The sequence below is a fragment of the Homalodisca vitripennis genome, chromosome X (genome assembly GCF_021130785.1).
Source record: "Homalodisca vitripennis isolate AUS2020 chromosome X, UT_GWSS_2.1, whole genome shotgun sequence".
NCBI lineage: Eukaryota > Metazoa > Arthropoda > Insecta > Hemiptera > Cicadellidae > Homalodisca > Homalodisca vitripennis.
Genome location: NC_060215.1, coordinates 159825986 through 159852404, shown reverse-complemented (window position 1 = coordinate 159852404; position 26419 = coordinate 159825986). Strand labels below are relative to the sequence as shown.

At 35.9% G+C, this 26419-nt stretch overlaps 1 pseudogene; it reads left to right on the top strand.

Moving 5' to 3' along the window:
* The first annotated feature begins 10724 nt into the window (after positions 1-10724).
* The window catches only part of LOC124369709, a 35158-nt pseudogene continuing 19463 nt past the window's right edge, over positions 10725-26419 (top strand).

Below are 26419 nucleotides of genomic sequence, written 5' to 3'. Positions count from 1 at the left end.
ATGCGATTTCTGAATCTAGTTGTTTTTTAACTGATCTGAAAGTCTTTCCCTGGTGATTTTCGAATGTTCAAATATGACAGATGGAAGGTGGAAACTTGTAGAACGACCGCAGTACGAATAGGTCATGGAATATATTTTTGGATCTGATTGTCTCTGAACTTTTGTGAAAGGTTAAGCCGTGATAATATTCTAAAAACCATTAACAAAATTATGAAACAGTAAAACTATGGTGAATTTCAAGGTCATATTTTGGAGTGTATTTGACTCTTAGATGATCAGCAAGACGAAACCCGAGCGATCATTAAGAATACAAGGGATTTCGTTGTATTTACAAGTAAAAATTTCTTAGGAAGCTATCTTTAAAATAGTTACCTCCATGTCATTAGAAAGATCACCCCTTCCAACAAACAAACAATGAATTACGTAATAAATGCAGGAAAAAAGGTTTATGAGTATCGTATTTTACTTAGATGTATTTTTAACTGAACAAAAGACCACCCTCGATTGTGGTCAATTATACTTAGTTTTAACAATTTTATGTTATACGTTATACCAACAACTAAATTTGGTACTTACATATAATGCAGTGAATAATAAATTTGACGTTGAAACGATAACCCTCGTTTAAGTAAACGACTCGATATTATGCCGATAGATAAATAGACTGCACCGTTCATTGCTTTTGGCAATATAGAATAAGTTGAACTTTATTCCATCCAAGCAACGGCGATATATCAAGGAGCTCCGATATTCAATATCCTCCCCCACCCAACAAAATATTGAAGGATCGTTGCGAAACCGTACCCGTTTGTTCACAATGGCAGGCGTTGTGAATGTAAAGCGTTTAGTCCTTCGTCCAATAACCAAAAGGTTTGGAATAAAATTTCTGTATTTAAAATTTAGTTTTATTAAATTAGAAAAATGTAATGCAAGTGTAATAATAAAATGTTTTGAGATTAAATTGAAGTAAGTTGCCCATTTTTGTACCTCATTATAACTCTACTAAGGTTGCGCTAATACTATTTTCCTTACACTAATTCATTATTTATACTAAAGAATACTTTCACGATTAACTTTTGAAATGTTGTGTAATCCACTATTAATGACTTCATTTGACTTCCAGAACCATTTAATGTTTTTAAAGTTTCATAAACTATATTAATAAAAGTAAAATTAAATCAACTAGATTATCTTGGAATAATGTTTCTTTTTCTTTTTACCCTTTTTAAGTTCACTTGTGACATGAATATGCTTTTGAATATTAACGGTATTTTAGATACGGTTTACTTTATACAAAAGTTCCAATCTAAAGGCAGGAGTTATAAATTTAAGGTTAAAGCCTAAATTAAGTTTTAAGACGAACCGGAATATTAAACTTATACAATACAATATAATTGTACAAAACTATCGGAGCTATGAAAGTTTAGTCGAGATCAACGAGAAAAGGTAACGGACATATGTCGGTCAAGTCACTTGAAAGACGTTGAGGCTAGAGCCTCTTTTAGCCAAATGGAACAAGAAAAGACATACTCCCAGACTTCTTGACTTTTAATTGCCTTTAACATTAAGGAATCCTCGTCCACTACAATGGCCATCCTAGCAAACTAGACCTTTTTCTAGACTAATATAGACACATTTGTGCTTATTGATGTGCCTGGAGATCCAGATTCAGATTTAAGTGACACATCGGTTTTTGCTATACCCCGTGTACAAACTAGTCAGAACTGAACTCTCCTGTTGGGTATGCACGAAGAGGTTATACAAATAAATAACCATATAATAACTGAACTTAAACTGTTCTTGTGTTTAATTTCAGGAATTCACAAACGATCAGGTCAAAGCAGATTATCTAATTATAATCAAATAGCAAAGCCATTGGTCTGACTGAGTTGGAAATGTACAAGAGAAGATAAGGTGACGGTGCCGATATGGCGGTATGACAACCCACTATCTCAAGCTTCAATGTCTGCTGTGCTTGCCCTCCTTGCTGCCCACCGGAGATCAAGACGGTTTCCAAGGTTTGTTATTAACAACTTAACTGGTGTTTATAATATTATAACCATGTTAGAAGAAGTTACTCAGTTGGAACCGAATGTGTATGTCTTGGACGTTAATAATAAAATCAATTTTTTGATGCAAAACATAATATAGTAAGCAAATATTAAAGTTTTTATGACGTTAGTGTACAGTTAGAGAACAATAACAAATATGACAACTTAAATTAATTAATATTTTATTACGCCTGAAAAGCTTGCGCTCGAGTGAATAGAGTCTACTTTCAGCATGAACTTTTTAACTTCCCAGATGAGTACTGGTGTCCTTAAAAGGGAGGCGGACCATATATCGACCCTCACGGTCCCTGGAGTGCGTGGTAGAAAAATATTCATAGCACTGAGTTTCCTCTGCAGACCTTTTACTGGGAGCAGGCAGTTCCTCTTATGTCCAGAAACGCTTCAGAGAGGCGTGGAGGTCCACCTCAGCAGTCGAGAGAAGAGAGACAGCCATAGTAGAGACAGACTGCGTCAGTGGTGTGCAGGGAGCCGTCCCCATCAGCACGAAACCAAAACAGGTGACCAGGGCGTGAGGTAAATTGAGACCAAGAGAGTAGGTCTCGTGAGTAAGAATATGTGGAAATAGCGCTCCACCAATAAGCACCTCAATGCCACCAGGGAGGTGGAAGGTTGGATCAGCCAGTGTAATATTTTTAACCTTATTCATGACCTCCTGAGATATTTGCACTCGTGGGAGGTCTGCAGTGATTTGTGGCAATATGTGGAACGAGTGCGGGGCGGCAACTGGGTAGCCAGCAAGAGTTTCCACGCCCAGAGTTAAAAATCCGCGTGTGTGAGCAGAGGTTTGAGAAAGGCCGGCGACATTAATAATGGCCGGACGGCGCTGTGTACCCAACAGTTGGGAGGCTTTCTCGCTAATAAAATTTAGCATGCTTCCTGAATCAATTAAGGCACGAATGACATAAGCTTGTCCGTTAGAGGCGGTGAGCTTGACAAGAGAAGTACCCAGAAGAACCGTGATACTAGGGGCGAGGTCTCGATGCAGTGTGCCATGAGCGTGTAGTGTGGTGTGTTCGGCCAGGCTAGGAGGTGAGAGCGCTGTGGTCGAAGGCGGGGGGCAAACAGCAGGTGTAGGTGTTGCACTGCTCTGCGCAGGCCGGCCGCCGTCAAGGCCGTTATCCACAACGGGACGAACGCGGTCCGACGTACTAACACTGGACTGCGTTGGCCGATCAGTGAAGTGTAGCAAGGTATGATGACGACTACGACATGTTCAACACGTGAATTTAGACTGACATTCACTTAATCTGTGCGTCCCCAAACAAGAAGAACAGCGGTTTTGCTGTTTAATAATCCCGTGCCGTTCTAGAGGTGTCTTTTGGCCGAAGCTGGGACAGCCATAAATTTTATGACCGCTCTGATGGCAATAAAAACATGATGGGCCTTGTTTATATGCCGAGGAGGGTGGAGAGGAAGCCGCTAACAAGCTCACGTTTTTAAGAGACGATTTGGGCTTATCAAATCTGGGTTTTAACTCAAAATAAGAACTTGAAGCGTTCTTGGGGTCCACAACAGTGTCATGTAGACTACTGTCCTCAATGTGGCTGCATTCCTGGTTGAGAACCTCAATTATTTGTTTAACCGAGGGCAAAGTATGAAGCTCTTCCTTTTTTCGAAACTGTTCTAGGCGGGTGACCATCCGATTATCAATCTTGCGTAATAACAAGGCTGAGAGAAGTGGGTTGTTACTAGTGATGTCATTGTTTAATGCTTTAAGTGATTGCGTATGTTCGTGAAAAAGATTAAGGAAAGCACGGATAGTCTTTACAGATGTGCTGGAGATGACAGGAAGGTCTAGTATTTGATTTAAATGTAGTGTGAGTAGACGCCTAGTATTATGGTAGCGATCCTTCAGCAGCTGATAAGCGATTGCATAATTTTGCTCAGTTATATTTAGCGACTTTATCAGAGAGAGTGGTTCGCCTGAAAGCACGCTCAAGAGATATTGAAATTTCATTACATCGCTTAAGTGCGCATTGTTGTGTACGGCATGTTCATAAACGCTGATGAACGTACAGAAGTCCAAGGCAGCTCCGTCAAAAGTTTTTAATTCCAATTTCGGTAGCTGGACGTTGACTTTAGGGGAGGCAGGCGGCATATTTCCGCTTTTATTAGCTTTAGCTCGTCTCTTGGTCTCAATCATAAGCAAGTTAGCAGAAACGTAATCAACTAAGTCGTCCACGCTCGCTAATGCGGAATAGTTAGGTGTATATTCGGCATCTACTTTTAATTCCAACTCGTGGCACAAGTCTAATATTGCTGAAAATTCCTGTCTAAGTCTCTGAATAGATTTAGCTCTGACAAGCAACTGCTGAAGTATATTTGGATCGGAAGTCTTCTTAGTTAAAACATAGATACTTTGTATCTGAGAAAAGAGGTGTTCTCGCTTTGAATTGGCCTCTTTAAGAGACATCACCATGTTGAAAGTGTTTGTAGAAAAATTATCAATTTGAGTAAAACTTCAAAGGTGAAAAGTAAACAAAATATTGTCCTCTTGAATTGAGACAGTGATAAAAATAGAAACTAAATTATTTTCCTCTGAAGTATTTTCCCCAAGAAATAAGAAGTATCTAAACAATATAATACAATGAAACAAAATTTAAAAAATATTGTTTAGTTTTTTGAGGTAAAAACTCAATAATAATGCAATAAGTAGAGTAGGCTCGTATAGGCCTATAGTATAGTTTTGTTTTGAGAAAATAAAATAAACTGTTATTATGGCAAAACGTAAACAAGACAAGTTTTTATTAAACAATAAACAACAATTAAGGTTACTGTTGAGCTAAATTCAGCTATAATGTAGCAGAGGCTCTGGAAACAGTATGCGCACGTACTACATGTAAACTGTCAGTATGGTAGTGTTGTGACAGTAACCATAAACCATGCATACATATGCGTGAGCAATGTTCAAATAGAAATTATATAAACAATTGTGAGCAGTAAGTAGCTTTTTTTTCTTTTTAAGTTGAGAATAGAATATAGTGTTGACAAAATAAACATTTAATTTTGCAATAAGGGTGCTCGTACGTATAGAGTCCTGCTCAAGGTAAAGTGTCAATAACCAAGATTGTTTATATTTAAGTTCGCGTAACCTGCTTAGAATAATGCGTATTACAAGTAGGGCTGATAACCAACAAGTATTGAGAAGCGCTAACCTTTAAACAGTAATCAGTTCACCTGTGCTGTGACAGTCTGAAAGCTTGTTTGTCAACAAAACAATGCAGTCGACAGAGCGGAGCACCACAGCTGATATGATCACGACGTCACAGCTGATATGAGTTGAGAGGGGACCGGAACCCAGGTTTACCAACTGCCGAGCACGTTGCTCTGCAGCTGCACGGACTTTGCAATCGCGAAAGAACCTAAAACCACGCTTAGAAATATGCACTGTATAGAGCTTATAAGAGTTGAGATTGCACTGATATTCACCAATGGACTAAAGTTCTTATTATCCGGCTCGAAAGACCATGAAAAGAATGAATTTTGGTTATGAGAACCGTGAAATAAGATTTTAGAGGCTCGATTAAGAAGGACCACTTCACACTAGGCAGTGAAGACGCCGAACACACTGATTTTAACAAGAGTTCACCAGGTTAAACGTAATGAGTTTATGAACAGTGCATATTCATATAAAGTGCAGAAAATAAACAGTTACCTTTGTTTTCATGAGGGGTAACCGTAGTCTGCTGTTGTTGAGGGCCAGGTTGTGATCAGGAAGTGTGGAAATAGGCTGCTGTCTTGTAGGCAGGCGTGAAGACGGAAGATGTCCTTCATGGATTCACTCACGCACAATACGATCGCAAACGAATAGTTCATAACACTGTGGCCAGTTCTGTAGAGCACGGTAGACGCGGGTGTCCGGGAACAGAGACGTTCTGGTAGAGATTGCCAATCCTGAGCACTGACTTTAATGTTAATGTAAATGTACAACAAATAGAGATAAACTAATATTTAAGTGAGAGAGTAACACATGGGGCATAAAGTCACGTGTTGAGTAAGTATGGTCAGCAGTGGCTAGAGTGCTATATAAGTGCCCCAGGCGGGACTGAGCGTACACTGAGCAAGCGTGCAGTCCCTTGCAAGGTGGGCAATTGATAAGTCAACCGTTGTGATTGGTTGGTGAGTGTACAGTAAACAGCTGATTCGTAAAACAATGGTTCATTGGTCTGTCACTGTACGCGAATATTTTAATCCAGTAAGGAATGGTATTGTAGGCACTAGGCCGCAGAAAGAGATATAGAATTAATGCAGTATATACAGTTTAGTAAAATAAAGGCGAATATAGAGTATAAATTGCACAAAAATATATACATAATTAGTGTTCAATAAAAGTAGCCTTTTCATATTAGGCAATAAAAAACAAGTTATTTAACGCAATAATACTTAACAACGCCCTTGAAGGAAACAGTTTGACGTAATGTAAGTTATCCCATGTGATTTTAATACAATAAATAATCATGCTTTTATATAAAGTACTGTATGACGTGTTTAGTTTATTAGTTAATCAGTACAATAACGGAAGTTATGCGTTAGTTGATTGCACTTGGAAATGTACGTTAATAGATTTAACAATTTTATCTCATCTCCAATATTCTTTCATTTCTATTTCATTTCATTTCATATTCTATATTTCTACTTTCACTCTTTTTTATTAGTCCAAGTTGTAATATATAATATGTCAAAATATTAGTTGATCAGAACAATTACGGAAATTATGTGTTAGTTATTTATCGAACTTAACAATTACCGCCATATTATAGAAGAGTTTGACGTGACTAAGTTATTCAATGGAGTTTCACTACTACTGTTATTTTACATATCTAAATTTAGCCTATTTATTATATTGTAAAAAACTATATACTCTAGTATGATGGTGTAATAGTTTTATGACTATGAATGGAATAGGCCTACTTGTCAAAATATTTTTACATGGCTATTGATGGTTCTGATAACATTTTTTTACCGAAACAAATTAATTTTAGTTTTTAAATATTGTTGCCACTCGCCTATCACAGTAGTCCCTCTTATTCCAAGACTTGAAATATTCCTTTTGTTAATTTTTGTGAGGCTGTTAACCGAAACAAAATTTTTGCATTTGTGTTTACTCTTACTATAAGAAAAAGTAGCTCAAGTGTATTGTTTAAGTTATTTGTAAATGTTGATAGTTAGTATTGGTCACTCACTAGCTGACAGTCTGTAAAGAAGTATTTCATTGAAGCAATGTAACAGTTAATTTGTAACGAAGAGTTATAAATAGAACAGTTGTAATGAAATGAAATGAAATGAAATGAAAAAGTCTTTATTTTTACAGGCAAAGTTAGGGCCGCATGGCCCTTTCTTACACTTAACCTGTTGCAATGTAAAATTTAAAACATTAATAATAAATATTACCTAAGAATAAAACAAAACATAATAAAGATAATAAAATAAAGAAATAATTACATTTACACAAAGTAGTGAAATTAATGAAATATTTTAACGTGTAATAATTAAAATTTAACACATTAATAAATTAACCATATCTACTATTCTTAAAACATAATATAAATTTATATTTTTAATATACAAATAAATTAAAGTATTTATTGCTAAATGAACTTTTTCACACACAATCTCACATTCATCCCTCTGCCAGTGTCACGCCCACAGCATCTCAGACCGGAACTGCCCCGGCTAACCGTTCAAGATACATATCTTTCAGTTTCGCCACAAACCGGGAACTGCTATCGATGGAAGTAATTGTTTGGGGAAGGGCATTCCACAACCTACAAGCCATTACATGGAATGACTTATCAAACACTGCAGTCCTGTGCTGAGGCATTCTCAAAATGTATGAGCCAGAGCGAGTGCTTCTTACACCAACATGAGACACAGATTTAAAATATTCAGAAAAATATCTTGGAAAACCAAATTTCAATATTGAATGAAATAGTTTTAAAATTTTGATGGATCTTTGATCTTTTAATTTTAGAATATTTGACTGAATATAGTACGGTGTGATGTGCTGCTCCCGTCTCACATCGTAAACGTAACGTATACAGTAGTTTTGAGTTCTTTGCAGCTTCTCACTCAGTACTATGGGTCATATCATTGATCACGGAGTTTACAGTAATTGAAATGTGGAAGTACGAGTGGTTTAGTCAAGAGCAGCTTGATATGTTCTGGTAAAAATCGTTGTAAACGTTTCAGTGAGTGAATAGATGCGAAAACCCGTTTACAAATCTCCCCAACAGCGTCAGTCCAAGTCAAAGTCGAGTTTATAGTCAAACCAAGATCCTTCACCTTGTCGTAGTATGGCAGGGTGTTACCATTTACAGTTAACGTTTCAATAGTATTGAAGTTTATTGAGTTTCGTAAACGAGAGTGACAAATAATGATGATTGGTTTCGTTTTTGCATGGTTTAGTCTCAGGCCATGATTTTTGGACCACATTTACGATATTTGTAATGTCACTGTTGATTTTGGTGATACATTCATTAATGGAGTCAATTTTAAAGTGTGAATAGATTTGCAGGTCATCAGCATACATGTGATATGAGCTATGTTTAAGTACAGAATGAATGTCGTTCACGTACAGTACAAATAATAAGGACCAAGAATCGATCCCTGTGGCACCCCACAAGTAACAATTTCCCAGTCCGAAGTCATGTCATCCACTTTTACACACTGCCGTCTCCCTGACAGATAAGATCATTCTCTCTAGGCCTTTAGATAATGCAGGAAGAATATTTATCGGGCCTATAATCTGAACATGACGCTGGTGCTGAAATTTTATTAAGAGGACAGACAAAAGCAGACTTCCATTGTGATAGGAAAATACCACTCCTAAGAGGACGTGTTGAAAATAAATGTGACTATTGGAAGGACAGCAAATAGAATATTCTTTATGAGGCGTATTGGGATGCCATCGTACCCAACAGCATTACTGCGAATACGGCGTATAGCTTTCAACACGTCACCTTGTATCACAGGTTTTAAAAGTAAACTCAGGATAACCACAACTACGGCGAGGTAGGTTTTGAAGATGTTTTAAGTAGTCCTCCACTTTTTCCTGACTGAAACTTTGACTACAAGGTGTAAAAAAATTGGTTCAACTCATTCAGAGGTATAAGAACTGGCTGTGAAATACGTTGTTTTCCTATTTCAAGGCTTTTAACCTTACGCCATAAGTCGCTTGACGACTGTTTTCCATTCTCAAAAAGACCTCGAGTATATCTCAGCCTGGAATTACGCAGAAGTTGTTTAACCCTGTTTCGAATTAAACGGTACTGATCCATAAGTATCTGGTCATTAGAGCGCCTCGCTCTTCGATATAAGCTATCGCGATGGGCCATCAGGCTAAGAATATCCTTTCTCATCCATGGCACTGGGTGCCTCTTATTTATTCGTTTTGTCACATAAGGAGCATGTTTATCATAAACAGATAAAATTTGTTTTATTAAAACCATCCACCATGTCATCAACAGAGTCAAGATTCTCTAGGTTATGCCATGGGAGCAATAAAATATCGGACATAAATTCAGCCTCATTCATGTTTTTAAAGTCTCTATACTTGATAAACCTAGTTTTAATCTTAGGTATATTTTACTGAATAAACACAATAGATTAGGTCATATTTTGATATGGCAGGGACTGGAAGCTGCGCATGAAGGACGATATCTTGTGGTTCCGAAACCACCATGAGGTCAAGAAGTGTGTCAGACTCGGCAGTGTGATGAGTTGGCTCCAGTGGCAGTATTGTAAGATTACACGAGTCAAACATGGAAGTCAGCTGTCTGTAGTTATAGTGTTGATTATTCTTCATCAAATCAGTGTTGAAATCGCCCATGATCAATATACGACTATATCTGTGCATGTGGTGCAAGAGAGCATTTTCAAAATCTGTCATATGTCCAACTCTGGGTGGGCGATATAACACACTCCCAGTAGTAGTACATCTGAACCAGACAAACCAATTTCAATAAACATAAATTCTGGCCCAGCCGAGTACTCAGAAGGCGAAAAAAGAAGCGGTTTAAAATTTAAGCCCTCCCTAATATACACTGCAACACCTCCGCCATTTTTTCCTGTTCTATCGTTCCGTTGCAAAACATAACCAGGAAGGAAAGCTTCGCTTGACTGAATACTCGGCTTAAGCCAGGATTCTGAAATTCCAATTAAATCAAACTGTTGAAGGCCAAACATTTCTCTAAGCTCATAAACATGCCCCCTCAGCGATTGCGCATTGATATGAGCGGCTTTCAAATGTCTAGGGTAGGGAGATAAGGAAAGAGAGAGGACATCAGCTGTGGATGGTGGCGAGGAGTTGGTGAAGGCAGGAAGGCGACCGGCGTGGCGAGGACTGTGTGGACCCACTATCCCGGGTCCACAATCAACGGCGCCGTGACACGCCCGCTCCGGACCGCAGCCGCGACACTGACTGACTCACACACACGCACACACACATACAATACTCTAATTCTACGCAATAGGCCTAATACATTAACCAAACACATGCCATGACAATTTCATGTACGGTTTAACAAAGAAATATCACTCAGTTGTAAATTAGCTAAGACGCTTGTCGACTCAGACCGAGACTTCTGGTTCGAGGAAGCTAATGCTGCGCTTAAGCGGCGCTTGTCGCTGCAGAGCCGGCGTCAACGGCGAAAAATGGTTGGGGACGGAATGGGTCTGGCTACACTCACGGCAGCGAGGATCTTCAAGGGGCAGCGGCAAGGACGACCGGGGGAGAGCAGCCACCTGGCATGGGAGAAGTTCTCTGCAGTCGCATTAGCAAAGGTACGTCATGAAAACCGGCAAAAATCCAAAATTTATATTTAAAATTTTATGCTGGTGAATAAAAGCGGTGAAAACTACTCTGGCCAGAATCTCTTATACTTTTAAATCACTAAAAAAGACTCGATATTGGATTCCTATTACAAACGTAAAATTCATCCGATAAACGTAAGGCAGGGTTTTGTTCTTATTTTATTTAATTATTTTCAAAATGTAACTGTGTATAAGGCATGCGACAAATACCAACAAAGAATGTAAATTGACAATGGCCTGTATACGCTAGGACAAACAAAGAGCACTTCTGGAGATCGGGTAGGCAATATTTACTCAATGTTATTTGAGTAAGTCTTCGATATTGTGTTTCGATAAGATGCTTGAATAGGAACTGTTTCGTATGACAGTTTTGTTGTCGGTGCGAACTTCATATGTATCGTATTATTACGCCTACATGTTAAATGATGGCGATGATGTAATGGTATGATAAAAATATCTTTGACCAAATATATAAAGTCCTACCATTTTAGAAGCAATGAATACAGGAATATTTGTATGGTTGTTACTTGAGCTAACCGTGTTTTCGTAACGAATACCACGTAGTACTACAACCGATTGAGATAATATCCTAAATATTGCCTCTAATCTCAATCCTAAAAGTCTTCTTTGCCAACCCCTTCAGGGTAGTATTCCTGGATATCCTCCTAGGAAAGTAAAACCCCTTTAAATAACACTTCACTTTAATAATTTAGAATAATGCGTCTAAGACGAATATGGCGGGAATTGCGGGTGTGGAGCCCCTTAGTTATTTTATGAGCCGAATAAGTTTCTGCAGTTTTCCAAACTGTGTAGCTTGCTTGTGCGATTATTTTTCTACGGTATCAGGGCAAGACAATAACTTCCACGTAAACCTTCAAGCGTCGAACCCCTGTATTTCTAATCCAAAATTGTCCAGGATTTTTATAAGCTATTTTATTAGATACGGAGAGTGTCCGAGAGAGGTAGGATCAACAGAGTCACTATTTGTTCAGTTGTAGATTATGACGGAATTTTGGGAAATGACAGCTCTGGTGCATTTGTAAGCTTAACTCAGTGAAAAAGTTGTTACTTTTCTATTGTTATGATGTTTTTTTTCTGTTGAACGTCATCGATTATGTGGAATTCTTAGTTGTGTAGCCTTTATATCCATTCCATTGTTTGGAGTTTGTTTCTGAAGATGGAAGGGTTGTGAGGAAAACAGGATTCTCCGGACATTTGCCATCGTTCTGTGGCACAATACAATAAATAATACTTCGTTTTGAAATCTGCAATCTGATCTCTTCCTCATTTGAATGACTAACCTAACACATAACTACAATCTAGGTGAAAGTAACCAAAACATAACAGAGCGTTGTAACACGCATAAGTCAGGAACAACATCAGACCAATACTGTCTATACAATGTATACTAACTCTAAAATATGCTCTTAACAAAATTAAATACTAATTATTAATGCTGATCAACAGAATACAGGTACGCAACTTACTTTACATCCATTTTAAAATTTAACCAATTCTGAAAATCCAAGAAGACAAAAAAATGTGTGCTTAAGGATGAACCAGAAAGCTTTCTTTTCTTTCCTACCCATAGGAAGTTATCTTATTTTGTCAGTAAAAACTAATCTTTGTTCTTTAAGATAGTGGATCTAATCACAGAGCATGTTTATCTGAGGAAAGGCCTTCACAGAGTAGGTATATCTAGAAGCAATCCTCTGTGCAGGTTAAGCAATCTTATGGTTCAAATTGGAAATTTCAGGGGTTTAACCTTCAAGGTCTACATTCATTGCAGCAGGCCACCCTTTAAAAGAAGAATGCGTTTTTAACCACACAAGTCAAGTCATGGGTAACAATAGAGGAATTTCAGTGGTGAAAAGGCTACTGTCAGACCAATCATGCTACATAATCCTCAGTAGTCATGCAAACCATTGTTTGGTGGATTAATAAATATCATGGAGTTTAATAAACTGTCCACGAACCTGTGTAATGAACTAACCCCTTTTTTGTTTCACTGTCAGAAATCTGATTCTGACCTGCGGCTCTGAACAGGATCACTCATATATAATGTTATATTTTATTTTAATCTGACTTAAAATACTATGTATACAAGTAGATAATACATAGAAACTATAATCGTGAACATTCAATTAATAATCGTCAGGAACGTTGGACTTAATGTGGAAAATTTCGTTTGTTTCTTTAAATGAATGTGCAAATGCAAAGCAACGCCAGCTTATAGGTTGAGTAAGTTATTAGGAGGTGTAAAAACTAATATCTCTAAATGTCTGTATTGAACATTTTTATTAGAAGGAATAAAAAAGAGTGTATGTAAAATTTAGACAATTAAATTGTAATAAAGTAGGGAATTTACCTCATTTAAGCATTTTACAATGAAATGAAGCCAATCTTAACCAGTGTTTGTTACGGTACATGCACGTAAAATGTCCAATATAGCCTGGTAAACTATTGGTGTGAAAGTAATGTTGTATATTTTCCCTTCATTATTACATTATGAAAAAAGATACAGACTAACGTACTAAAACCTCTAAAGAATCTTATTCAAGTTATCCAAAAAGAATTTTAAAAATAATACCGACCCACCTGAAAGTAATTGTGTTTGAGATATGTATTGTAAGCTAGCAAAGAGCATAAGTACTAGGATAAATATTGTCCCTTTAATGTAAAAGCCTAAACAAATGTTCACTATAGACCTGCATAAAACGTTCGTTGAGCTCATTATAAATGCGCAAAATCTTTGTGGAACCAAATTGTTGAATATTTTTTCCTTTAAAATCATAATGAGAACTACGATAAAACCTCAACTAATGGTTCTACAGCATACATAATGAATACTGCACTCAACTTATAGCTATCAATATAAAATATGGCTGTCTATTCTTTCCTTCTACAACATTTTAGGATTAATAAAGAACGCTGTTTTGCCAGACGCCAAGTACTTTCAACTTTTTGTGTGTCTGTACCACTGTCAGGAACCACGAAATTGTATGTATGGTTCACTGTATAATGTTTATAACCTAACTTGTAGATCCCGTTATATGCTCGCCACTTGTCTGATATAATAGTTGTCCCTGGTCGGTTATATTCCCTTATTAAGGGCAACAGCTGAGCCGCGGGAAATTCAGGAACGGCTACTAAAACACTCACCACTTTCCTGACACACTCCTCCGAACACCCACTGTTGTGGTAGTACACGCCCAACACTATGTTTTCGTTCAAATAAATAACATTCATCAATTTCTACGGTAGTGTTTGGTCCTCAAATTTTAAAAGGGTTGTGTAGAATATTGTCGGCACAAACTTTTCACATATAGTTACAACAATAAACTGTAGTGTTGTGGTTGATTTCTAATAATGTTCACAAAATTCTATTGTTGTTAATTTCTTTGGCCAACATTAAATGAAAAACGATACCCTACGGAACGAGAGTTTTGAACCGGATAAATATGTGTCGACAGGAATCGATCTGTACTCACGGTAAACTCGTTTAGAACAAACCCACTTGAACGAGTTTACATTTAAAACCATACCGTGGCAACAGGCACATTTACGGGGATTATGTATAATCGACTTTTGCTGGAAAAAATTGATTGCGTCTACTTCATTTCTATAAGCATCCTCTAGGCTAATAAAGTTCATAGTAGGCTACAATAAACTGGTTGTTGCAAGGAAGAAAGTTCATAGTAGGCTACAATAAACTGGTTGCTGCAAGGAAGAAAGTTCATAGTAGGCTACAATAAACTGGTTGCTGCTAGGATAAGACACACACTGTCAGCGCGCTTTAGTAGAGGCTCGCTTATCGCGCAGACAGAGATATTGATATACTAGATAAGAATGTCGCTTCTATAGAACCCTGCTTTAAAATAACTAATTACAATCATTGTAGTCGTATTTTTACTTAATCCTCAAGTAAACGATCAAAGAATTCTATTTTAATATTGGTATACATATGACAGAAAAGATCCGACTTTAAATTTTGCATGAATCTTAATTTCAAAATTTTGAACACTGAATTGGAGGATGGTGCATGTCACTTAATGTGATTTTGCTGAGCGTTGGCAAATATTTTTGCATTTTTTTATAGGTAACCATGATTACAACGAGAAAACTGCATAGTAATACATTCTAAATAAACTCTACGTATCGGAAATGAAGTGAACTACAGCTTTGACATGTTGCCTGTAACTTTAGGGAAGCCTGTTACGACACTTGGTATATCGTGCTCCCATCTTTTTATATCACTAAACGACGAAAAAGATCTGGAATATAATTAATGTCTCTACACATTCCAAGAGACTTTGGCTAATGCCCGTGATATTTACCAGAATACACTGTAACACTTTAGAATCATACCTTACAGAGAACGGTTCTGTAGAGGAAGGTCTTCATTTATTTACGTACAAGGGTGCACAGAATAATTTAACCTATGCATGGAGACTAGAAGCGTCTTCTTGCTTTAACGTACTCGGTACACAAGGCTTTGTTTATTGTTTAAATATTCAGCAGTGGAGGTCAAAATAAACCCACCCTAAACTGGATATCTCATTATCAAAATTCAATCAACAGATCTAATCACATTAATAATGTAACTCGAGTGTGATTTTCTTTTGTTATATCCTCTCATGTATTTAATCAATGTTTTGATCATCATAACTAGATAAAAACTCCCTACCAGTTAAACAACACAATAGTTTGTAGAGTAAAACTCGTCATATCCGATCTTGACGGCACCGAGCCGTGGTCGGAATATTAAAAATTTGGATATCTCTGGGAGAAAATTCTCCTTTCTTGAGCAAATTCGTGTATATATTTTACTAAAACCATAAATACAGTAATTGTATATAACAGTGTAAAAACTATACACCGTGCTGTATACAGTAACTTACTGAATAACAATCGAAAACTTATATGCTTACGGAAAATAATGTTTAAACTCCGAACTAAATATAAGATATATAAACTATTTTTCATACATAAATATGTTTATCCTTCCATCCGGATACAACTTTGAATTATGAGGTTTCTACTAATCTAATAATAAGCAGTTCCATAAAAATCAATTATTTTCCCTACAACACAAAAGATCATACATTACACTCCCTCGGGGATTGGCAACAGTATTATTCTGCATTATAAGTTAAACAACTTGCACTGAATCATTAAAAAACTAACGTCCAAATGAACCGTTTAAATGTACCGGTTATAAAAGTCGTACCTTAGAAACAGAGCATACTGTTTTTTAAAAGAAAATTTAAATTGTTGACATTTCTATTTATTGCATGTAATATTTTATGAAATGTTATTTATCTTCCTTTTCATTTATAGGATTAACTAGATTACACTTACAACTTATATAGCTAAGGGAAAATAAATGTGAGCGCAATGTGAAATGTTTAATTGGACTAATGAATAAAGTTATCGCCTGATACCGGGAACAATCGGATTCGGTCGGATATCCCGAGGAGTCGGTCACGCCGTGTGGTCGGATATGAGGAGGGGTCGTACTTTACTTCATCTTAGGTTCTGGGATGTATTATATTCAAAGGAGGAGGATAACGATACGAGCGAAATTAAAACTCTTCCCGGTAATTGTATTAATAGACTTTATCTATACTACTATATTTTTAAACGTACAATCTCGACGCTCAGATCGGCGAGTCGTCCGCCTGCGCTACGGCACACCTCTGCGGTGTAAAGGCGAACTTCGAGACTGTCGGCCTGGACATCAGAGGGAAGTTCGGGAACTGCACGTCTAGCTTCGTGTCGAGGGTTGAGTCCCTCATTGACTGGGCTCAACAGGAAGGTGAATAGACTGTACATAACGTAAAGACATAAGTTACATTCATATGAGGGTTATGAAATATTTTCTGACGTAACCCTTATTTACAACAATTGTGAAATAAATTCAACATCAGAGACACTTATTACTAAGTGAAATTTTTAAATTAAACTGAATCAATTCTTCCTACCTTACCTACATTATGTGTAGAAAACTCTGTTGCTCCACCGTGAAGATCGTGTATATCACATCGTAGTACACTCAGTTGTGTTCCTATGAGACAATTACTTAACGTATTCAGAGGTGTCTCTGATGTCAAAACGAAATTGTTTAGTTTTGAGCTTCTTCGACGTCGACTTTCCTTGAATCTCCTCAGAAGAACATTACTCCAGATTCTAGCATTCAAGTCTGAGACAGAGTCAAATAACAGACTCAGCAACAAAAGTAAGGTGAACTTGAGCTAAACTCAAAGTTTAACCGAATCGACCATTCCTATCATAGCTACGTTATGTGTTGTTTGTCAGGGTTATTAATAAGATAGTTCAATTCATTTTAATAAAAATTATTTATTTAAGAAACAAAATTTCAAACGCTACACATGTTTTTAACTAAGAAATATTTCCACCACAAAGACTACACACATGTGGATGGGAGAGAACACTGCTTATGTGTCTAAATATAAACGACAAAAACTCGAAAATTATTTAATAAACAAACTAAACTTTGGTAATTTATGACAAGAACATTTGAACATAACATAGGCACAAGTTAGTTACTTTATAAGAAGATTAAATACCTAAAAATATGAACAAATGTTGTTGAGACAGAAAGTAGAATACGCTAGACATTGGCCCGTAGCTTAAGAAATTATTATTAAATTATTTAGTTTAAGGTTCATTCTGGGTAGAAGCGAAATTGAAAGAATATATAGAATTTGTAGATTAATCGAGGCAGAAACTAGCCACAAGAATACAATTGAAGTATTTACAGTTATGTATATCATGTAAAAACTACGTGAACTTAATAACTGTTACAAACGTATCCAACAAATTTGAAGTTCTTTGCATTATATTTAAGTATTTATGTCCTTTCAAATGTATTTTACATCATATTATGAGGCACGAGTTATGAAATACATTAATAAGAAAATAGAGATAAAATATCAAAGAAAGTTCATTTAAATATAAATAAACACACCTAAAATGGAATTATTAAAGTTTATTTACACTATGGCCAATATAGTATACGGCTTAAAAACATTTAGCTTAAATTTATAATTCAAAGAAGCTTTTTACTAATCTACAGTTTAACATTGAAATTCCAATGAGCTTTATAATAACCTCCTATGGTATGGTATCTTCGACTTCGAGTCTTTTAGCGATGAACTATGAGTCTATTATCTATAAAGATACAAATATTTATTAATACGCGTTCTATTTCATGTAAAACCTTTCCCAGCTGCACGTTTTTTAAATCTGAAAAACCATAAAGACGTTGTAGATTGTAATGCCTCTTTTCATAGTAGCAAATTGTAGATTATTTAAGGAGAGGCCGCTACCCTTGTAAGCCTTATTCTACATGTCCTTATGATCCACTGACCTGCGTGCGAGGATCTTTTAAAACAGAACAAGGGAGAGGGTCAATACACACAATGTCAATGATTCTGTTAAAATATGCAACGGTCACTGACATTATTTGAACATACGCTATCCCTAAACCCAGACCTTAAGTCTAACGCAAGACCGCTCGGCCATCGGTATACCCAAACTAAACTAACAATTATTTCATAATATGCGTGCAGGTAAAGGAACCGGTATAGTGACTAACACGAGAGTATCACATGCTACTCCTGCGGCTCTCTACGCTCACTCAGCTAGCCGCTACTGGGAGAAAACAAGCAGTTATCAACTGCCAGTACCACACAATCTTGTAAATTCCTTGTGTGTTTGCAGGTAAAGCGACCGGTACAGTGGCTAACACGAGAGTATCACATGCTACTCCTGCGGCTCTCTATGCTCACTCAGCTAGCCGCTACTGGGAGGATGACAGCTTTGTTCCTGCCACAGCCAGAAAATATTGTAAGGACATTGCTCGACAACTGGTTGAAGATGATCCAGGGTCAATGTAAGAATATTTGCATTCTTTTATTTTAGATAACTGGTGCTTTTTATATTTGATGTATTTTTTATTGCACATTATACTTTACTCTGTTTGCGGTAATCATTTATTAGATGTTGGATGAAAATAGGACAGTACATGTGGTACGATGTAAGTGTTATCAAATTAAGAACGGAATCTAAATCTGCCCTTTATAAAGCCTACCTGTTAAAACATGTGTATTAAAACCTTGGTAATAATAAAAAAAATTTATGCTAACAGTTAAGTAAGTAACAAGGAAACAGAAAAACAGAAATTAGTCCAAAAAACCGTCAATAGAAAGGATAGAAGGAGCTAAATCAGGTACGTAAAATGTCACTAAAACAACATAGCAATCCTTAATAATTCATTATATTTCATACCTAAATATGTAGGCGATCTCAGACAGAAAATAAGACTCTTGAAGCTCTATAAATGATTAATTCAGTTCCTCATTCTGATGTTGAACTAGGATTCGATATACACTCCTAGGATTGGTCTAACCAACTGGGATTTGGAGTTATATAAATGCAGACTTGCAGATGGCTAGTGATATAATCATGTGCACCAGCTATTTTTGAAGGGATATCTTATTATACATGAGTTATGTATTGTATGTGTTATGTATTAGTATTTGTAGCATAATCAGATAACCCATTTAACACCTGTTCTAGCCTGCGTATCAATATACCGAAATTCCTTCCAGAGTGTACTGGCTCTTATCTAACTAAAAGTGATCTGCACTAATTATGTGCAATTACTACGCATGTGCACTTACGTAAACGAATAAGTGAGTACGACCACTTTAAAGTTACGCTTGCACAAGCTGGGATCAGGAAACCTGTACAAACAGCTGATGACTCTCAATTGACAATATAATATCTTATCACACCTGATATCCATATAATTGAGATTCAGCTCTCGTAGTACTAACGTTCAAGAACCAATTTGTAATGTACCCTTGGCAGGTGGTGATGGGCGGCGGAAGACGCCACTGGCTTCCCAAAGTCTCAAGGGATCCTGAGGAGCCGAGTCTAGAAGGGAGGCGCCTGGACGGGAGAAACTTGATAGACGATTAGGTGAGAGATAAGAGACGTCGGGGACTCAAGGCGGAATACGTCTGGAACAAAAGGCAGATGGAGCAATTGGACCTGGAAAGAGTGGACAGATTACTTGGTCTGTATCTAGTACATACTTTTCTTTATCTTTTTTGCAATTGGAGGTATATTTATTTAATTGTATCTGTAAAACCGTGAATTAACGACGTCTGTTTGATTGAGTAAAATACAATGAATTTTATACACTCTCAAATCATTACACATTTATTGTACTAAATGCATATCATTAGATTGATAATCGTAAGTTAAATATTAGTTTCGGAACAACTTGTTATGGCATCCTCATAAATAATAATAATCTCTTTATTGCTATCTTTTAAAAATTTTTACATCGTATCGCAATCATCAATAGTTTGTCAATTTAAACGATTTTTATCTACACATTCACGCAACCTCATACTCACAATTCATAAAATAATTCCAGACACAATCGCATTGACCTCAGATCCAGCACTCTCAAATATTCCTGCGGCTCATCATGAATTCATCAACAGAGTAAAAAAGCCTTGGAAACCACTATGAGTTTGAGACGCGTTTTAAATTGATTTTGATTATTTGAAATTTTGATTTCTTTAGGAAGCCAGTTGATTAATCTGACACCAAGTTTTTATGGTAGATGTTGCCCTAATGGCAATTTGCGTTGATGGGTTTGAACGTTGTCCCTGCCTCTAGTTTCATATTGATGAACCTTCCTGACATGAATCAAGGTGCACCTTGATCTGCAGTACATGATCATCTCAAAAATATAGAGACAGGGCAAAGTCAGCAATCTCAACTCCCTTTAAGATTCCCTACTCGACTCTCTGTAATTCAAATTTACAATGATTCTGACAGCTTTATTCTGGAGTCTAAGGACGCACTCCATTTTTTTTTTGCACAAATTCCCCAAAGCCTTATTCCATACGCAAAATGAGGATGGATTAGGCCATAGTAGGCCATTCTTAAAACTTCTGAGGAAGAAAATTTTGCTAGATTGCGCAGAGCATAAATACCTGAGGTAACTCCAGCGCAGACCCTGTCAACATGATCGCTCCAGGTCAGTCCTTCGTCTAGAATCATTCCCAAAAACTTGTGAAATTATTTTCTTTGAGAAGGTTGTCATTCATAAATACGAACGGACGCACAACTCGATCATGCTGACGAAGGTCGAAATTCACTACAATTGTTTTTGACTGATTTTCTTTTAGATTCATTTCAGTGAAATACTGAATGGATGTGTTTAATTCCATGAAAGAGGTGATTTCCAATTCTTGTATTGATTTAATTTTATAGCAAAGAGTCGTGTCATCGGCATATTGAACTAGTTTTCCATGCTGGATAACTGAATTCATTCCGCCGACATAAATCAAAAACAGGAGAGCCCCGAGGATAGAACCCTGAGGAACACCGTGGGCTATTTTAATTTGGTTTAAAACGACGTTCGAAATCTCCACGCACTGGCCGATCCTAGGTAAGAACCGATCCCAAGGTAAGAACCAATCCATAAATGCGTAATACCTCGAATGCCACATTTCTCCAACTGGTGCAACAGTGTCTCGTGGTGCACGCAGTCAAAGGCTTTGAACAGATCGATAAAAATGCTAAGCACATGTTCTCGCCTATCCAGACCATCGACAACATCGTGTTCACAAGAACAAAGATTCACAGCGTCAATTCTGGATCTGATTTTCCTAAATCCAAATTGCTCTAGATTCAGAATTACGAATTTTTCCAGAAAACTTTCAAGCCTTTTTCAAAAATTTTGCTGAAAACTGGAAGACTTAAGATTGGACGATAATTGCTTGTGAGACAAGGATCGTCCTTTTTATTAATTTTGTTAGAGGCTTGAAGCAGCGTTTGAGTAGCCACATTGACATCCCATTGGGGTCACTGGTCTTTTTTTTATTTTAGTCTCTGTATGACACGTGCTACCTCCTCCTCACACAAAAGAGCCAAAGCCATGGACGCAACAGGTCCCCCAGTCTCTCCTCCGTGAGACTGAGGATTCTCAAATGACGAATTCGTAAAAGAATCGGTTGAAAAGTATTTATTGAACTCATTTGCCACTTTTAATTTGGCTTCAAAAGTTTTATTATTAATTTGGATTGCAATAGATTTGGAACACTTGTTGTAACTCCCATCTTGAGAAAAGTTATAAATTATTTTTAATTTAATTACCAAGCCGTTTTGGAAAACTTTTCACAGGTAACCAAGGCTCTATTGATGTCATAGGCTTTTGCAGCTCTTATGACCTTCTTATATATACCCAGATACCTTTTAAAAAATATTTTGAAATCATTATTTTGAGTTTTAATGAAAATTTCATAGAAGAATTGGAGCCTTTCTCGAGATACAAGAATTCATTTAGTTATCCATGAACCTTGCTGATTTGTACGTTTTTTGTTTGCCTGAGCGGGCATGCAACAACCAGATAGTGACTGAAGGTATCACTAAATGACTGATACATGTCGTCGACATTTCCACACCCGCTCAAAAACGTCTATGACTCAGTTTTTTAACATTTATTCAGGTGACAAATGTTTTGTCAAGTAAACGCCCTATTAATTTTGAATTTTGGATTTCGATTTTCTAGTTTGCATCCATGAATCAAGACCTCCTGCGCAAAATGATAAGAGATTGCAGAACTCAATACAGAAATTGTTGTGTTAGGAATGTCGGTGATCACATTGTCGATGGCAGTACGCGTCGTGGCTGTCACTTGTGTTGGCAAATTCACGGACCAATTTAGATTGAAGGAATTTAGAAGATTGCGAAGCCGCTGGGTGTGATCAAAAACATTAATAAATTGGTTTACACCAATAAAAAATTCAGACATACCGGAATCTTAGTTTTTGTTCTAATGTAAAAATCACAGGGAAGTTTTATACATAAAAATTATAACAACTTTATGAAATCTCCAAAATTCATTAAAATTTACCGGGTCATTTTTTATATATTTTACTTTTACTAACGCTTTATAAAATATAATTCATGATAAAAATGTATAGTATTAACGCGAAAATTTCTCTCTGAAATAAATTTCTTGAAAACTATAAACTCAACTAAGGCTCTTAAGTTTATTACAATCAAAGAAATTATACAAAAATCAAGCGGAGTTTGAGAAACATGTGAAACACAAATAATTTACCATGGTATTTTATTTAAAACAAATTTTGCGAACCCCTGAAAATATTTCAAAATTATATAATAGAAACAACTTTAATAATTACTCCTGTAAGAATTCAATCCATTAAAATAAATTTAAAGCATTTTATTAAAACTATTTTAAACATCGAATTTAGCTAGAAAAATAGAGTCAGGTACAATAAATAATGTATGTAAAATATTACGTAAAATATTATTATGTATGAAAAATGACTTTATGTGCATGATGAAGAAAAAAATAATTATCGACATTATTCTTTTAATATGAACAGAGACATTCAACTGAGAATTATACAGTAAATTATTTGTAATAAGAGATGGAAAATGTATACAAAATTTATGTGAATTATTTTACGAATTTAATCAAATGCTTTCAAAGATAACATTTTAGTTACATCTATTTTAACAATATATCAATGTAAATAACATCTTTTATTTAATTCTTTATTCGCTTTTTTCCTATTAAGTGACGAGGATCTTTAAAGTAAGAAGTGGGCTATAAGTGGTGTGGATCACGCACACCAAATTTACCACACAAATGACTGGTAAAAATGGTGTTGACTGGTGCTACAATATTTCATGGTGCACACGACAAAAGCTTTGGACAAATCGAGGAATATATCACCCATTTTTATCACCCCTGAATCTGTCCACTAAATGCTTCAAAATGTTTTTAACATCGTCATTTGTATATTTATATATGTATTTTCTTTTGTTCTTGCAATTATTTGCATGTTTTAAAACGAGAGACAATTGCCAATTTAAAATTAAACATGAAATTATTTTGTGAATAGTTTATTGTTTACTAGAAGCAACGTTGTGTAATAACACTGACATCTCATTGTCATAACAAGTTTTTAAGCTCGTTCTATTAATACTAGTAGGTATTTGTTACAATTATTAATGAACTTGTTTTGCAAAAGAAATGTTAATAAAATTTTTTATTTAAACTGAAAACTATGTAGGAAACGTAGTAATATTAGTTCACACGGTAAAAATATTTTTTTATTATAGTAAACTGGAGCCAAACTAAAAAATAAAAATAAAAATTCTAAAATATTATTTTTTTTCAAATTTTTCCGGTTGTAAATAGTAATAAATGCTACCATATTGTAGAGTTTTTAATTACGTAAGATGTGGATAAAAAATGGTGTAGGCACAATTTATAATAATGGACTTATAATTTATTTATCAAACCACTACATGTTGCCCAATTTCACCGTCGTCTTCTTCGGTATGTCCACTATAAAACGTGGTTACTTCAAAAAATGCGTACCTAAAAAATACCCAAAATTTTTGTCGTCCTAAAAGGGTTAAATTGTAAAACATGGCTTGAAAAACTAACTCTGAAGGGGACATTTATTACCGACTGTTCCTGCAATTTATGTCCACTGCAAAACTTTTCAGATAAACGAAAATTCGTTGTAGAATTATTTTATCCTCTGTGTTCAGTTTGACTAGGAATAACGTTGCGTGACTTTAGTATATCTGCACACGTTAAATATTTTTAAAATTATACCTATTTAATCGCCATTTTTGCAAATTTTTATCGTCATTTAAAAACTGATTATTAATCTCAACGTTTATCAATTCTGAATTAAAATATAAATGTTTAAAACTAAGATTTGATAATACGTTACCAACAATAATAAAGAGTTCCACAAAGAAAAAAAAATGTCTTAACAAAATTATATAATGTATAGCTAAAAAAATAATTTTACTTTTAAATGATCAAAACTATGTAGGAAAATAGCCTTGAAAACTGGACTGAAGTTGTTTGTGCTAAACAAGAACAATTTTTGTGCCTTTCTAAGTAGACATTTTTGTATAAAAAAACTCACTATTTTGTTTGTGTAAATAATATTTATAATATCTTCAAAACAACAAAAACAAGAAGTGCTTAAAGGTTATTTTTGACGATGGAAGGATTGTGAAGGAAACAGGATTTTTCCGGACATTTGCCATCGTTCAGTGAAACAAGAAAACAGTAACACTACGTTTCGAGATCTGCAATCTGATCTCTTCTTCAGGTAAAGAACTAACCTAATATATAATTACTGATGGTTGACTGATTGGTTGGTCTGCCAATTTAATGTATGTTGCCTCAATTAATTTCCTTTTGAAGAAATGTGGTTCCCGATGTATTATGTGGGCTTCATCCCAATTCATATGATGGTCAGTCGAGATTAGGCCGCTTTGGTTGCTAATTCTAAAAAATGAACTAAAGAGAAAACCAAAAGTATCAAACGGATCGGATATTTGTAATAAACCAATGCGGAGTCACAATATGGTTTTAAGAAGTTCATCTCGCATGAACCAATAATAACGAAAGGGCCCATTCCTGTTCCCTTTCCCTTGTATTTCCGCTATCTTGTTTTAGCCAGCCGTCACGATTGCCATTGGCTAGTCCCTCTGGTCAGTCGTAGGTGGTCAGTAGACGAGTGAAGACGCATTGTGACCTGTATTCCGTAGTTTACTTTTAATGATTAGTGTTTTGTATAGTTTTGTATTAAGTGCATGTCTTTAGTGTTAGTGAAGTTGACAACAACATGTAGGTTGTGATTCCTGACTTAGGCGTGCCACAACGCTTTAGTAAGATTTGTTTATTTTAACTTAGTTTGTAATTATGTATTAGGTTAGTTCTTTACCTGAAGAAGAGATCAGATTGCAGATCTCGAAACGTAGTGTTACTGTTTTCTTGTTTCACTGAACGATGGCAAATGTCCGGAAAAATCCTGTTTCCTTAACAAGAAGTGGTCTTCAAATATCAATGATGCTTTACCTTGTTATAATTTGAATTCGTTTACAATTTATGTAATATCCGTTGTCAAATTGTGTACAGAAATTGAAATAAAAACCCGATTTCTAAAATAGCAAATAAAATATAATTGCTACCTCTTTATCCAGATTACACTGTATTTTGCACTTTCTGTGGTGGAACGATGGAAAAAGTTCGTCTTAAGCTTCGTGGTCACCGACTTGTTTTGGATCTCTTCGGTTCCAAGAATCAAGTCTTTGACAGCGTCAGATTTCAGACGCTGCGCTAAGTGGAAGGTGAAAAGGAGCTGAATTCTACATTCACATTGAATGAACCCTTCACACCTACGTTATGTGGAAAAAATATAATCATGACAACTGCAAACAGTAAAGGATATTTCATCATTACAGAAAGGAGCTTTTACAATTTACAATAAAAACGTGGAATTCGCGAGTAAATTAATAAACCACTGGGAATTGAGTCTATACTTTTTGCTATTACTTACGTTCCTCCACTTCACCCTCACCAATCCCGCCACCGCTGAACAAATACATCAACTTACGCCGCTTACTGCACATACATGATG